Source organism: Falco punctatus, assembly GCF_963210335.1.
Source record: "Falco punctatus genome assembly, chromosome: 9".
Lineage (NCBI taxonomy): Eukaryota > Metazoa > Chordata > Aves > Falconiformes > Falconidae > Falco > Falco punctatus.
Genome location: NC_137589.1, coordinates 39,902,790 through 39,918,413, shown reverse-complemented (window position 1 = coordinate 39,918,413; position 15,624 = coordinate 39,902,790). Strand labels below are relative to the sequence as shown.

Here is a 15,624-nt window from a genome sequence, read left to right as displayed (position 1 = left end):
AATATTTATAGGTCTTCCCTGAGCTCTCTCCAGAGCTCGAGTAAGGGTTATGATTTCAGCCTTCTGTGCCGAAGTGTCAGCTGGTAGCGGTCCCGATTCTATCACTTCTTCAGAGGTTGTAACAGCATATCCAGAATGTCGTTTTCCATTCAGCATATAGCTGCTCCCATCCGTGAACCAATGTTCAGCTCCATTAATAGGAACATCCTTGAGATCTGTCCTACTAGAATAAGTGGCTTCGATTGTTTCTAGACAGTCACGATCGACTGATTCGCCAACATTCCCATTAAGAAATGAGGCCGGACTGACAATGTTTGTAGTCACGATCTCAACATCATCTTGTTCCACCATTATGGCCTGGTATTTTAGGAATCTCTGTGGGGAGAGCCAATGCCCCCCTTTTGTTTCAAGGACTGCAGACACTGTGTGGGATACTAAGACAGTCATTTTCTGGCCCAAGGTAAACTTCCGGGCCTCCTGGATGTTTAGGATGACAGCTGCTACTGCTCTCAGGCAACCAGGCCACCCTTTTGCAGTGGCACCCAGCTGTTTAGAGAAGTATGCCACTGCCCGTCTGTATGGTCCCAAATCCTGTGCCAGTATTCCTAATGCCATTCCCTGTTTCTCATGGGAAAATAGGAAAAATGGCTTACTCACATCAGGAAGTCCTAGTGCTGGTGCCGACATCGAGGCTTTCTTCAGTTCATGGAAAGCTCTGTCTGATTCAGCATCCCACTGAAGATCCTTCTGATTAGCTGCTATCAGGGAATATAATGGTTTAACAAGCAAGCCATAATTACATATCCAAAGCCTGCACCATCCTGTCATTCCCAGAAATGTCTGCAGTTCCTTTACAGTTCGTGGTCGGGGGGCTTGGCATATGGCTTCTTTTCGGGCCTTCCCTAGGACCCGTTGTCCGGCACTGATCTCGTACCCTAGGTATGTGACTTGTTGTAACACCACCTGTGCCTTCTTCTTAGAAACCTGATATCCTTGTAGTCCCAGAAATTTCAGCAGGCTCACAGTCCAAATAATACAAGATTCTTCGGTTCTGGTTGCAATAAGAAGATCGTCTACATATTGTAACACTTTCCCTTCTCCTGACGGTGGTTCCCATATCTCCAAATCCTTTGCTAATTGGCTTCCAAAAATTGTGGAGCTATTTTTAAACCCCTGTGGCAACACCGTCCATGTGAGCTGGGTCTTTCGACCGCTTCTGGGATTTTCCCATTCAAAAGCAAAAATTCTTTGGCTGGCTTCGTGGAGAGGGAGGCAAAAGAAGGCATCTTTTAAGTCTAAAACTGTGAACCAAGCTAGGTCAGGTGTCAGGGTGGTTAGTAAGGTATAGGGGTTAGCTACTACAGGATACAGATCCTCTGTTATTTTGTTAATGGCCCTTAAATCTTGAACTATCCTATAAGACCCATCAGGTTTTTTAACTGGGAGGATAGGTGTGTTAAATTCTGACTCACATTCTTTTAGTAGTTTTAATTCTATGAATCGCTCTATGTTTGGACAAATTCCTTCCCTATCTTCCCTTTTCAGTGGGTATTGTTTAATTCTTATCGCACTCTGTCCTTCCTTTAATTTTACTATAACAGGTGATGCATTCTTGGCACGTCCCGGTATGTCAATTGCCCATACTCCGGGATATACCTGATCAATAATTCTGGTATCAATTTCCCTTTTTATAGGAGTACTGGCCAAAGATAGGCTCATAACCTGTATGTATTGGTGATCATTTACTTCCAGAGTAACTTCCCCTTTTTTAAACGTCTAGATGTTCTAATAAATCTCATCCCAACAAAGATTTTGGTGAATTTGGCATTCTTATTTGTTTTCTTAGTTTGTACTTTAAAGGTTTCAGGATGTTTTCCTGGTGGCCAGCAGCTCCCACAACTGTAACAAATAATTATTTTTTTACTGAAGTTCAACAAATAAGTTGGTTTCGTATTCACTAAAATTCCACCTCATACCCATTCCCTGCCCTAAAGGGCAGTTATGGGTCCTGTTGTACTGCAAATGCTGCAGCAATTGGGGTGACATTGTCAGGTCCTTCTGCTCAATTGTCAGCAACAGCAACCCCCTCCTCCCCACCATCAGGAGGATTCGGGGCAGGAGATGCTGTTCCTGCTCTGCAGGTTACACAGGCCTGCCTCTGCAACAGCACTTCTGTTTTAACTCTTTCTTACCCTGAATGCAAATCTGCTACTTGTTGCTTTAAGTCTGTGTTATTACATATCAGCCTTCGCAGGCAAATAGCAAACATCCTGCCATGCGTCCAGCGTGACTCAGCCGCACCTTCGAGGGGCTACGGGGGTTTGTACAAACTCACCCCAATACTTTAACACTTTCACAAGGTCTTTGATTCTCCACCCCCCTCAGGTTTTACATACATTAGTACAAGTTTTTATCTTACAACGTGTTTCATTCTGGTTGCTCCACAGAAGGAACCGCAACCTGAGCTTTTAAACACAAAAATTTCAACAAGAACATCTTTCTAGTTTAGGTCTCAGTTGTTCTTTTTTTTTTTTTTCTGTCCTTTTCTAGAGCCATAATCAAAGATCAGGTGATGTTAATCCCGCACTCTTTCTAGTGTCAGTACCATAGGATCCCGAGGGGGTGCTAATCCACAGTCCTTTTGCCACTCAGGTTTGTCCTGGAGGACGAAGAACATGTCTGTATACGATACTTCGTCCCATTTTCCCTCTCTCCTCAGAAACAACATTAATTGCAGGAGAGTGTTATAATCTAACGTTCCTCCCTCCTGAGACCATTTCGCATCACTCCCCAATTTATACAAAGGCCACCACTGATTACAATATTTAATCCATTTCCTTCTATTTTCGATACCACCATGTCCTACGATATCACTCCAATGTTTTAATATACAACCCAAGGGCGATTTTTCACAGGGCTTACTCCTTCCATTTCCCATTTTACAATTTTAATTACTTTTTCTCCGGCCGCCTTAGCCACCCAAGGTCGGAAACACAGATAGAGCTCCTTACTTGTTTTGCACTCAAACGCGCGTCTCAAGCACTCTTGCACTCACACTCAGTCAAAATAATTAAGCTATACACGGAAAATCAAAATGCGCATCTCAATCACACCATTCACACTCTCCGGGCAGCCCTCAGTCACACAAGCAGTATGTTATACGGTACCGTGCACTTATGTACAACTTTTAGGAACACTGACAGTTCACAAAGTATGCATTTCAATGAACAATTGCCAAAAAACAAACAACAAACAAAAAACCACATTTTTCCTGGTCTTAAGCAGAGTGTTAAGTTTTCCGCTATTTGCCACGAATTACCAGAATATTATTATTTTTCAACATACATTTCATAACTCCAAGTTTTGAACATGTAACAAGACAACACATAGAACAAACAAGACACAGAGCGCTATTTCAGTTGTTATATTCTAGGAATTCCCCAATTCTTAAGACAACCCAATGGAAGTTTTTAGCTTCCCCCTTTTTCTTTTTCCTACGCAAAAGTTTCCCTTTTACTTTTGCTAAGAGGTCCCTCTTGTTCCTGTGAGATTCCGCCTCATTCCGTCCCGCCCCCCGCTTTCCGTCACGAGGCCTCCGGGCTTTTAGGAATGGCAGTAACCTCGGGTTTGCTCGATCTGCCCTCAAGATCGCTAGCGGCCACCCCTTGGTCAGCAAACCCCCTCCCAAGGTACCTTTCCTCCTGGGGACTACGCTGAACAGCTGAGAAGAGGAGGCTCCTCCGAGGAAATCTCCCGGGGCGCGCCTAGGAGCGGCCGCTCCGCAGCTGGTCCCTCGGCCGAGCAGAAATCCTCCTGCCTGGCTCGCCAAAATGACGTGCGGAATTAGACTCTGTAACTCGAAAGTTATAAAGTAGGTATGTTTATTGCGCGCAGATGCACGGGGGATCGCTCCTCCACAAGCGTGCGTGCCCGAAGTGACGAACCATCCCACATTTATACAATGAAACAAATGAATATTCAATTAACGCCTATACATATTCGTTAGCTAAACCCCGCTTCGTATGTTAATTAGCTTATCAGTCCGTTGCCTGGAATGTGGTGGTCTTGCAGGTTTGTAGGTGATTCATGTTCTTGTGACCATCTGATCTTCTCCAGCAAGGAGACTTAGCACTCCCTCCCTCTAGATAGCATTGGAATATCTCTCATCCTTTTCTCATTCTTTTTTAAATAGCCCCTTTGTTAGAGGAAGAAGGGCAGGCGTCTCCCCGTCTCCCCTTTGTTAGAGGAAGAGGGGCAGGCGTCTCCTCAAAAACTGTAGTTGTCTCCTCAGAGCTGTGTACCTATGTGACCAGACACCGCACCCATGACCAGTCACCATACCCACATTCCTTGAGCAGACATATACAATCACAAAGTGTCCCCATTTCACACTATTTCTCCATATCATATCTAGATCCTGAGACATTCTGCAGAGCTCCACAGCAACTTAACCAACAATTACCTAAAATCCCCAACAAAAACAAAGAAACCTTAACAGAGAAAGCATATGCTACCTGTTATGACCCTCAGAAAACAAAACAGGGTGAAAGCACTAACTGAAAAGGCTACAACACCAGTTTATTTTAAAGCATTACAGAAATAAAGAGGTTGTTAGTTTAAGATTGCCGTCAAATTAAGTGTATCTGGAGGACTATTCAGCATTTTCTACCCAGCCCATCTCTGCAACCTGAATGCAGGAAGTCTCTGAAAGCAATTTCAGTTAACTTTTACAAAAGCCAAAACTGGCGAATGAGAAGGAAAGCACATGTTCCAAAATCACCATGTCAAACCCAAATGGACTGCACCAAGAAAATCCCAGCTGGCAAACCACCAAATACAATTTTTTACCGTTTTCCAATGGTTTTCATGCCGCATACCTTCAAGCTATTCGACTGCACTACCTAGCAGACAGAATGGCTAGATAGATGGGAGGTGATCAGCGTCAGAGAAATTCCTGCATAGGGGCTGAACTACCCAGGGCATTAACAAGTGAGGATTTAAAAAAAAAAAAAAAAAAGAAAAAAAAAAGAAAAAAAAGAGCTGCACAAAAATAGAGTGAATCATATAGGGTGATTGATACTTCATTACAAAGGGTTTATCCTGCTTTTCTGGCAGGGCTGCAGTGACAAGTACCAATGATGAGAAACAACTTGAGAGACAAATTTCAGCTGTTATTGGGGTTACAAAGACAACAGCTTCCACAGAGTGAAAGCTGTCAGGTTACAGCAACCAAGCAAGAGATAAATGAAGGTATTTAAAGTAGATAGTGAGGTAATCTTTGCCCCCTCCCCCCCTTCATTGTTCTTTCTTACTATTTCCCCCTCATTCTACTAGCATAACTAACCATCCTACCCCTTACCTTTGTGAGCTAGTTGCCACACAGCAGGCAGACCTACCAGTTGTACTGAAATTGAAATGGTGACCAGACAGATGTTTTCAGTTAAGTTTATATGACTTCTTGTTTCAGTCCTCTTTCCAATAAACTGCAATTGCGTGAATCTTGCTTGTGTAAATCTGAGGTATCCAGCACCAGGTCATACATAATGACTGTCATGTTTTCTGGGCTAAATTCTCCAACGCGCTCAGCTCCTGTTTAGAGTTGTTAGGTGAACCAGGTCATATTTAAAGGGTTTGGCAGACAGCAAAATGATCAGTCTCACAGCTATTTCCCAACAAATTTACTTTCCAAAATGACATGCCTTCTCCCTTCTGATTGTAAAAACAGAGCCGAAAACCATGCTGCCATTCCTCATCTAGACCGGGGGTTGTACAAACAGCAAATGCCAAATCCCTCAAAACACTGGAGAGTCACATGTATCATCACTAGAAGGACACTGCAAAAAAAAGTTTTCAGTTGGATTATTCACCTATTCAGCCCCATTTAAAAAACATCAAACAAGCCTGTCTTGAGCACGCAACTTAAAATTAAGTATGGGTCCATTGCACAGCTAACTGCACTTTAATTACTCCTGTGTCTTCCTAGATCTGCTTGTCCTGATACTGGGTCTACATAAACGGGGCAAGTACTAGTTGTATTAAAACAACAGCAAAGAGTTAGAATTAATCTTACAAGCACAAACAAAATATACTTGGTACTAATGGTGAGAGCAGCCTGCCCACACACAGCCTGTCAACTCAGGCTACAAAATCCACCTGAAATTCAACTCTTTGTAAAGCAGGAGATTATCTGAACTGGGGCTGATGCTGTCTGACCAGTTTTAATTGTCTTCTTTTCTTTTTTTTTCCTTCTATCAACTCCCTTGATATTCCTTATTCTTTTAAATCCACACACTGCAATCCTTCTACAGCTTCCAAGTCAGGCATTTCAAAGACTCCTCCCCAAGCCGTTTACAATGTGCCAGAGCTGACTCGGTGCATTTTAGTACTGAACACTGATACAATGAGAAAGGTCATTTTACCCACGGCTCCTTGACCATGTGAGGGAGCTTTCTTTTACTGGGAATGGTCTGCTGTCACCTTGGCTGCAATCCTCTGTTAATGTGACTTGGAAGACGGTGCTAAGCTAAAGCCCCCACTTCTTTCGCTTTTCTTCAGAGAATCAAGCTCCGCATCTTGATAAAATGACACAGAGTATCTTCCTCAAGAACAGAACCGATTTTCCAGCCTTTGATCGTTGAAAGCACGCTTGATAAACTGAATGGGATAGCATTATAAAAAAAAAAAAAAAAAAAAAAAAAAAGATGTGTGACAGAGAACAAGAGATGTTAACAATGAAGCTCTTACGTGAGGAGGATTCAGGTCATCAATTTTCCTTCAGTATGAATCAAACACTGTTAACGTGGAAGCGGCTCCACGATAAGGCACACAGACGCACTTCAGAAATTTAATGCTTTGCCCCTCATCGCAGAATTTACAGCATTTAATCGACCAAATGGAAAGGCAGAGGCTCTTGTCAACTGGAAAGCGGGAGGCATGACAGGAGAGTAGGCTGGGATAACGAACACACCATGAAGTCATAGGGATGCTTGCAAAGTCACTCCAGCGTCTGGATGACACTGAGGTTCTCTGAGATAATTAAATTACATCTCCACCATGGCCACAATCTAACTTGGGATGTGATGGAAGTCAGGGATTGCCTCCGTTTTCTTCCATGGCCCAGGGGACAGGCAGAATCACTGAGATAGATGTCCCATGATCCAGGTTTGCATCCATGTCAGTGCACTCTTCCGCCTTTACCCACATTTCCCCCCTTTTCTTCCTCAGATCCTCTCTCCAGGCTCCTTCCCAGAATACTTGCCTAGAAAACTCTCTCAGCTATCATACAGATGTCCATCCCTGCCACCACACATTTAATACTAACCAAATCTGTCTGCCTCCGGGTTGTGCCTGTTGCATGCTTGTTGCATGCTTTGCTCTCTCATCATTCTCCAAGTTAATGTTGCTAGTGCACAGCATGTAGTAGGTAACAGCAGCAACACCGCCAACACCACCACACCCGCTAAAAAAAAAACACACCAAACAAACCAAAACCACAAACAAAAAACAACAACCAAAAAAACCCCCAAACCAACAAAACCAAACCATCCAGCACTTAACAAGATGATCCAGTCCTTCACCAGGCTTTCATACACATCTCTTCTTCCTCAAAGGTGGTTACAATATCTTGGAGGCTTTTTCCAGTCTAAATTTCTCTAAGAGACAAAAGTACTTCTCAAGCAAAAGCTATCTGATACGGATGCAAACTTTTACGCGCAGAAAGATCTTCCTTAAACAATGTAAAGGACACAACATTTAATTAAAATATAGACTCTGCTAACAGAGACAGTCCCATTCTTCCCCATTACCTTTTTAATGTTGGTGGAAAGGATACCAAGTAAGCTTTACAGATTATCCCATACTTTTTTTTAGCATGTATTGATGTAACCATGTATTTTAATACACAAGAATGTCAAAGAGACAGAGTATTCTAATATTTCTTGGAAACAGAAATCACTTACTGTTCACAAGTAACTTGTCCTATAAAAATTAAGGGTAAAATTAATATATAGCACCCACATTCAGATCAAGCAACCTGTAAGCAGAAAATTGAACAGAAATGAAAGGTTATTGGCAGTAATAGTTGCAAATGGCTGTCCAGAGGACTTCTCCCTGCTCACAACACTCATCTAAACATTGATTCAGCACACAAAAAACACCTTTGGTAACCTGAATGGGACCTGCTAGTACCTGTTTTTATTATGTTAGTTGAATCACACCATCTTTCAGCTTCTGGAGAGCCAGGAAACAAATATATTCAAGTATCTACGGTGTCAGTTTCCCCAGCACATTCTTCCCAGAATTTCTCTTTTGACAAGCATTTCATTCTTTCTATTGATCCAAAACGCACGCTAAAATGACTTAACAGAAAAGGAATTACTCTATCCTTACTGTACTCAATACTTGCCATTCTCCAAGGCAAAAAACCCGGTGCCTTTCAATTACAGAAAAAAGGGACAAACTGCAACTTCACCCAGAAGTTCACTCAGATTCCTGCGACACCCAGCTTTCCTTACAAGTTTGGTCTCAATAACCCTCCTTCTGTGAAGCTGCTAAAACTTTTCTGCTGCCTTGATGCAGCCAAAGGGCCCAGCTAAGGATGTGGGAGAGGTTCTGCTTACACTCTGCAACTTGTGAGCAGCTGCTGCCAACACCACTGATGGCCCTCCTTGTGATCAACTAGTACAAAATCATCATCTCTGACGTGGGAAGGATCCACGTTTCTCCCGAAAGCATGCATTTACTTGTGGAGAAAAGGCACTGGTGGACAAAGTCTCAGCCAACAGTCTCTCTGTTTCATGACCAGAAATAGTCCTCCCTTAAGAAGGGATCTCAAGGCGGTATTTCTTACTTGACAGCAAGCTGAAAGAACAGTTTTCATCAAAGAACAACATACTCAGGTAAACAATAATTAAAGAATAATCCTCACACTTTATTCACATGCTAATTGGTCCTCTTTATCTAGGTAGATCTAGACACACAATCAGGTAATCACATTTTTCATCACAGAAAAGGCTTTTCGAATGGCATCACTTCTGGATTCAGAAAACAGAATCTACTGCACACTTCAAATGAGGGGAAAGACTTTTCTTCAGATTGCTTCTGAGGAAGCACATAAAAGACAAAATTGTAGGAACACGAGAAATGCCAGAGGCTTTGACCATCCAACTCTGCTCTCACTGCCCTGGTGAAATTCTCATTTGTCTGTCAGCAATATAGGCAACAGAGGTACACAATGATGAAATACCATTATTGCAACTTAATTCCTGACTTGAATACATATATGCTTTCCGGTTTTGGACAACAGAGAACGGGAATTATCCCAGCGATCCACCCATTGAGCGTTTCAGGTGGAATTAGGATGAGGAGTGGAGGGCATGGGAAGCTGCCTTCTTTCCTCTGTTGAACTTGCCAACAGTCTGCACTGGAGAAGGAATCAGAGATTTTTACCATGCCATTGCCCCTCAGCACTTCTGCCTGTGCGCCTACCAAACTGAAAACTAGTTCTGTTTTACTGTGTAAAAGCAACTTCGGAGGCACCTTTGGGACTATACATAAAAAATACAAAAGAAAGAGGCTCAGTTTTGAGTTCTCTGTAAGAATCACAAAATACCTGAGAGCAAACCACACATTTCATGATTTTCAGGACCAAAGCGACAAATTCCTGACCATATTACTGCAGGTATCATAGAGGCAATTAAGCAATAACACAGAGATACAGGCTATCAGACAATCCTGTTGTCAGCAGCAACCAAAGGCATCTGCAACAAAAAGGATCAGCAGAAGCAGAAGCACCAGGGACATCAACTCATTCCAAACATCTTACAGGAATGTAAATGCCACGGACAGGCAGGAAGACAGCTCTCTCTACACTGAAGCGATATATAAGCCTTAAAAACCCCAGAAGGTATTCACACTGAGAAAAAGCAAAAGCACAGTGCTGGCAAGGCAGCTGGTCAGGAGAACAGAAACCTCTGCCACTCGCCCCAGGGGTGCCCAAGAGCTCTAAGACACTATTAGGATGCCAGAAAAAGAGAATAGAGAACAACATGTGTAATATTATGTCTGGTGAAACCTACTAAATCAGTGACAGCAAGGATCAGAAAGGAGAGGTGGCAAGAACTTGCCCTAAAGGCAAATTTTCACAATTGCCTGCTTCGGGACTACTCAAGTCCTAAGCACCACTCCAGTTTAATCTCCATAAAATCAGTACGCGGTGCTGAATACTGCCAATTTTGAAAGCAATTTCTTTATAAAGATTAGTGATAACAAGTATTCGCATAGAGCGTAAGTGGAAAAGTCAGGAGCAAATAGTAGATGAATTCTGATGTGACTTGGTCTAACAAACCCAGGATAAATCATTCCTCCCCTTGCTGTATAAATCCTTGGTCCACAGTGTTAATGACACATCAACAAAGCACTCTGCAATCATAACCAGAGGATCAACTCTACTCCAGCCATCCATCTGAAGGTTTTTTGGAAACAGCCCTTTCTCCCCCACCATTATATTGCAACTTAAGTATTTCTTTGTAGATGTTTTGACTTCATAGCTAAAGAAAGCTCTTGCAGCTTAGAGTAGAAAGCCTTTCCTTACCTAAAGCGCTGGCGTCCTTAAAGATATGAGTAATAAAACACAGTTTGAGGTACAGCCATTCAGGATAAATTCTCTTTTAGAAAAGACGAAAAATCCATTCTGTCCCCAGAGCCAAGCTGAAGCAGTCAGGAGTATTCATGTCTTTCTGCTATTAACTCAATTAAGTAGGCAATAAGGATTGCTGGGTAAAATGCAGCGTGTATCTGCATGCACGTAAAATGCAGACTCAAGGAGTCTTAAAATGCCCTTACAAATACAGAAAAAACAGACCAATAAAATATTTTGTAGTGACTATTTATGTATGTGTAACAACTCATTATTTCAACTCTCCGCATCAGGGATTTCTTGTTTCTTCCCTCTACCCCTTAAATAAGTCTAAATAAATTATACATTTAAAAACAGTCTATGCATCTGTAACAACAGAAACAAATTTCATTTAGCATCCAGCTGTCACAACCAGCCCTTCTGTCACTCTTTATTCAAGTTTGTTTTACAGAATGCATACCATCTTAATTATTTCCTTCTCTTCTGGGTAGGATAGCACTTAAGGACGAGCCACTTACAGCATAAGTCATTTCCTCTGGAGATGGCATGACTGCGTGACATGATCCGTCACAAAAATATACAGTGATCTTTTAAGGTCTCCAGGTGGGAAATTATGTCTATGCAGAGCTTATCATGATGGGATGTCACTTGATCCACATACTACAGCAATAAAAATAACAGTATATATGCATAATACTGTATTTTAATGCAGACATACTGTACTGTTAATAGCCTCTGATTTTACTTCTTTGACTCCTTTACAAACAGATGCTGACAAGAGTTTATGGAAAGCAGAGGAAGAGAGCATTGCTCAAATCAAATTGAGATTTTGGGGGTGGGGTCTCCCACTCCAAAGTCTCCAAAATTCAGAATTCTTAACCCTCAGCCAAGGTCCTTGCCATCCTTCACCACTCCATGCCATGAGTTAATTAGTAGGAACCACAAACAGACCTTTAATCACATGTATACTAAAATATCTCTAAAGCAATACAGGCATCACTGTAAAAGTATCCTATCCCACCTGCACAGGATAAATTAATAAATTGTTTTAAGCGGTCTAATCTATTAACACCTGGAGAGGCCTTAATTTTGGCCACTAAATTTCAAGAAGCTACGTTCATCAATTCAATAGAGTTAACAGCCATAAATCAACTTCCTTGCTGTACATGACTAATGAATTTATTACTTGATGAAAAAAGCCAATTCCTCAGATTAAGGTTTGCCTCAAAAATGTTCTTTATTCTCCTTGTTGCGAAGCACGTTTCTCTTCCACCTCCCTCCTTCCTGTGGCCTCCTGAAATCCACAGCAAGAGACCTTCAAAAGCAATAGGCTGGATCTTGCAAACATCACAAAGGTGACCACTATGACTCAGGAAATGTCTTCAGTTGAACCAAGCCACTAATGCACAACAGCGCTTTGAATTACCTCAGACCCTCCAGCATCAGGCTTTTCATGCTCCAAAACACCGTTAGAACCATCATTGACCATGGCCAATGCTTCCCAGGCTAGAAACTCATCTGGTTTTGCTCCCTGTGCGTACAGGCCCTGTACTTTCCACCCTACTGTGCTGCTCAGGATGCTTTGCACACCATCTCAAGCTGTTCAGAGCCTCAGTGAAGCATGACCACTTACGCTGAGCTGAGCTGAAATGGCAGGAAGAGTCTCCATGCCCAGCTCAGACCACAGCCCAAGGCCAGGAATACAAACACAGATTTATCTGCAGAGCCGCACACACAGCCCACAAAGTCAGGGGTCCCACCTCATTAGGTACTAGAAAGATTGAAGGGATTGAACACAGCCACAGAACAAGTGCCTTGCAAAATATTCACGTAATTCCATACCAGCTGACTGTGCAACTTCAGAAAAATTCCCCTCTTCTCCAGTCATGCAATGTACCTCACTAAGACACAGATTGCCTGTTCAGTGCAAAACCTGAATCTGAAGATAGCCTGCTGCTGGTCATATGAAGTCACTAAAAGTAGAAACTTCCCTCCCTGGTGATGCTGTCCCCATGGAAGGCATTTGCTGGTGCAGCCATGCAATGGATGTATTGAATGCAACAGATCCTCAGAACTTGCAGATCAGGTGCTCCAACTGCATCAGCAAAGTGCAGCTTACCTCGAGCAGTTCAGGACCTAGACTTCCATACAGCGTAATGAGAGTCCCTGCAACCACACAAAACCCCCAAACATAAGGATTACCTATAAATAAGCAACAACAGTGCGGGTTTCACAGTTACAGAGAAAATACAGTGATCACCCGGGAGCAAAAGGACGCTGAAAAGCTCCTAGGAAGAAAAAAATCCAACAGATATAAAGTCAGGAAAAAATAGAAAGTATTAAAAGCAAGAGTTACAGCTTTCTCCACTGCCTAATAATGAGATGATAATAATACGATAATAAAGTTAAAAGCTTGGATAAGATGGAAAAATTTATACAGTTGGAAGTCAAAGTCTAAATTCTTGGGTGTATTATGGAGCCAGCTCCCTTGGACCCTATTTGCCTCCCATGGTCTTACGCACCAAGTGGGCTATAAGGTCACAGTGTGAGATCATTGATTAGGAGTCACACAAGTTTGGAGGTGCCAAGCTGAAAGTCACAACACCTGTATGGGATATGAAGACACAGCAATTTTTCAGCCTTATGTGTGGTGGGACAGTGCAGGCTTAACAGACATCCAGGACCGTGCAACTTTCTTACTTGCTTTGTGGTTTCAAAGAAAAACAAATGACCAACAAATATATGCATCATAAAACAATGTGGACTTGCCAGTATGCTACAACACCTTTGGGGTCTTCTGGATGTTGATAGTGGGTTTAATTATCTTCAGAGATAGTGAGCTGTTTCTGCTTTCCTTCTTATTTTAAGTCTGTTCTACTCTTTGTGCACATGAAAGGGAAGAATTGTGAAGTTTCCCATTTAAAAAAGGCTGTCATTTGCTATTTTTCTGTGCACGTTTCTGTACTTTCTCATACGTATATCCCTTTCTACATATATGCAAGTCAACCTAGATATATACAAACATGCCAAATGTTTCACATTAAAGAAATGCATATATTTAAAATATCATACTGTATACTGTCTATTTTGGCAATAGCCATCTGGAAGAGGAAAAAAACATAGAAGAAATACTTAATGTAATCAAACTAGATTTTGTACACTTCTGCCAACCTACACAAAGAAAATTTACCAGCTGCTTTTTGTTCTGCAAGCAAATTACCCATTACTGCAATAGCTTTATGAGGGACACCCAGGCTACATCAAGTGGCAACCAACATCAGCAGAAGACCATCTTGCTTTTCAGTGCATTGTAAACTGCTGTGGAAGATAGGACAGACACACTTTTACCACCGCTACAAAGGACATACCCCGTGAAAATCTCAGCCTCTCAATATCTTTTATTTTCCTGTGTGGTCAACACATTTTTTGTACCATTTATTTCTAGTTAAGTCCTCCCCTGGACCAGGTCTGGGCAACCAACAGCTGACAACGGCTCCTGTCGCAGCACAGGGATTTCAGAATCACCTACTGTTTACCCCAGGGCTTCATATCCACGACTAAGCACTCCAGCCCGTTCCTGCTGCCCATGCTAAGCATGTCTTTAAATTAGCTTCTCTTCCAGACGAGTAACACTGGACTGTGACCAAAGCCCTACCTGTCCTATAGATTTTCTCCTTCCTACAACACCTTTAATAAAATTTGTGTTATCAGAAAGTGATGGGCGCTTGATTTCACATTCCTCTTTCACAGCTGCCTTATTCCTGCTGAAACAGTGGAATGAAATTATGCATGGAAACTCTGCTGAAAATTTTCTTCATGGAAGAAGAAAAAAATGCCCAGCATGCTCAGAATCCAAATCGGAACCAGAAGGGCCCTGACTCCATATACATGTTATCAATATGGTACACATTTGAAAATTGCACAGTACTTATCAAACGTGAGGGTCTTCCCCTGGGAGGAAGAGGATTAAGATGCAACCTTGGGTCAAAAGAGGTTACACAATCAGGCTTTCCCATACCAACACTGAGGATACTAAATTCATGGTGGAGATGCTCACCTGCAGAAATGCAAGGGGAACACTGGAAGAAACTAAAATGATTAAAAAACATAAATTAATTACTTTATGCAGAAGAGCCCCAAAACACAGGTTTGGCAGGAATACTCCTCAGACTCACTTATTTATTCATTCATTTTAGTGGCCATGCTCTACTTTGTGAATTATTCTTGGTAATTCAAGCAGACATTTGAGAAAGTACCCAGTTCCCACATATATTAATATATATTATACAGCTTCAAAAATGAGTTTTTGAACTACATATCCATTCCTGTGTGTGCCTGTCTGTGTACATCTCCAAAGACGACAGCTGAAAAAGGGAATATTTGCTTTTCATCTCTTAATTAGGCTTCCCCTCCCCTCCTCTTTGGCTGCTTAAAGGTTTCTGCTCTCACTGAAGGGCGAGACAACAGAGCCTCTCAGAGCCCCGATTTTTGGCACCACCTCACTCCAACTTTATGCTTGAGGCTACTTCCCCTCTGACTGATTCTTAATTTGAACAAGCTTTCACAGAAGACTGTATCAGAACTGCAGCAAGTTAAGCTTATTAAACCACATGAGTTTTAAAAACTCAGAGCTTGATGTCAGGCAGGCTGTTTCCAAATTGGTATACTTAAGATCCTAATTCGATCATGAGCAAAATATTAAAATGCACTAAAGCTACTTCAGAGTGAATTCCACTTTCCAAAAGAAATTTCTGGACATTGGGAACCCAGGACTCGTGCCAGTTCAGCGGGAGTCAGGCTCCTGGCTGCAATGGGCACTTTTGAGTGTTTTAAGCCCTTAAATTGTAAGCTACAGAGAAAGGTTGTTAAGACGTAAAAGAATTTACTTCACCTATTGTCAAAACCAGTGAAAATACGTGGGTCCTTCTGAAAGGATACTTTCGTTATAGGAGGTTTCTGCTCCACTCAAAGTCTCCTGACACAAAACA

The 15,624-nt window shown here is 42.1% G+C and overlaps 1 protein-coding gene and 1 long non-coding RNA gene across 2 annotated transcripts in view; one reads left to right on the top strand and one right to left on the bottom strand.

Annotated features, from left to right (window-relative positions):
- The window catches only part of LOC308069075 (golgin subfamily A member 2-like), a 161,117-nt gene that overhangs the window by 109,420 nt on the left and 36,073 nt on the right, over window positions 1–15,624 (bottom strand). The gene's annotated exons all lie outside the window — the stretch shown is intronic.
- Window positions 1,175–15,624, top strand: part of LOC308069089 — a 47,772-nt gene continuing 33,322 nt past the window's right edge. The window contains exon 1 of the long non-coding RNA XR_013930285.1: window positions 1,175–4,199. This is a non-coding gene — a long non-coding RNA (uncharacterized lncRNA). The remainder of the gene's footprint in view (window positions 4,200–15,624) is intronic.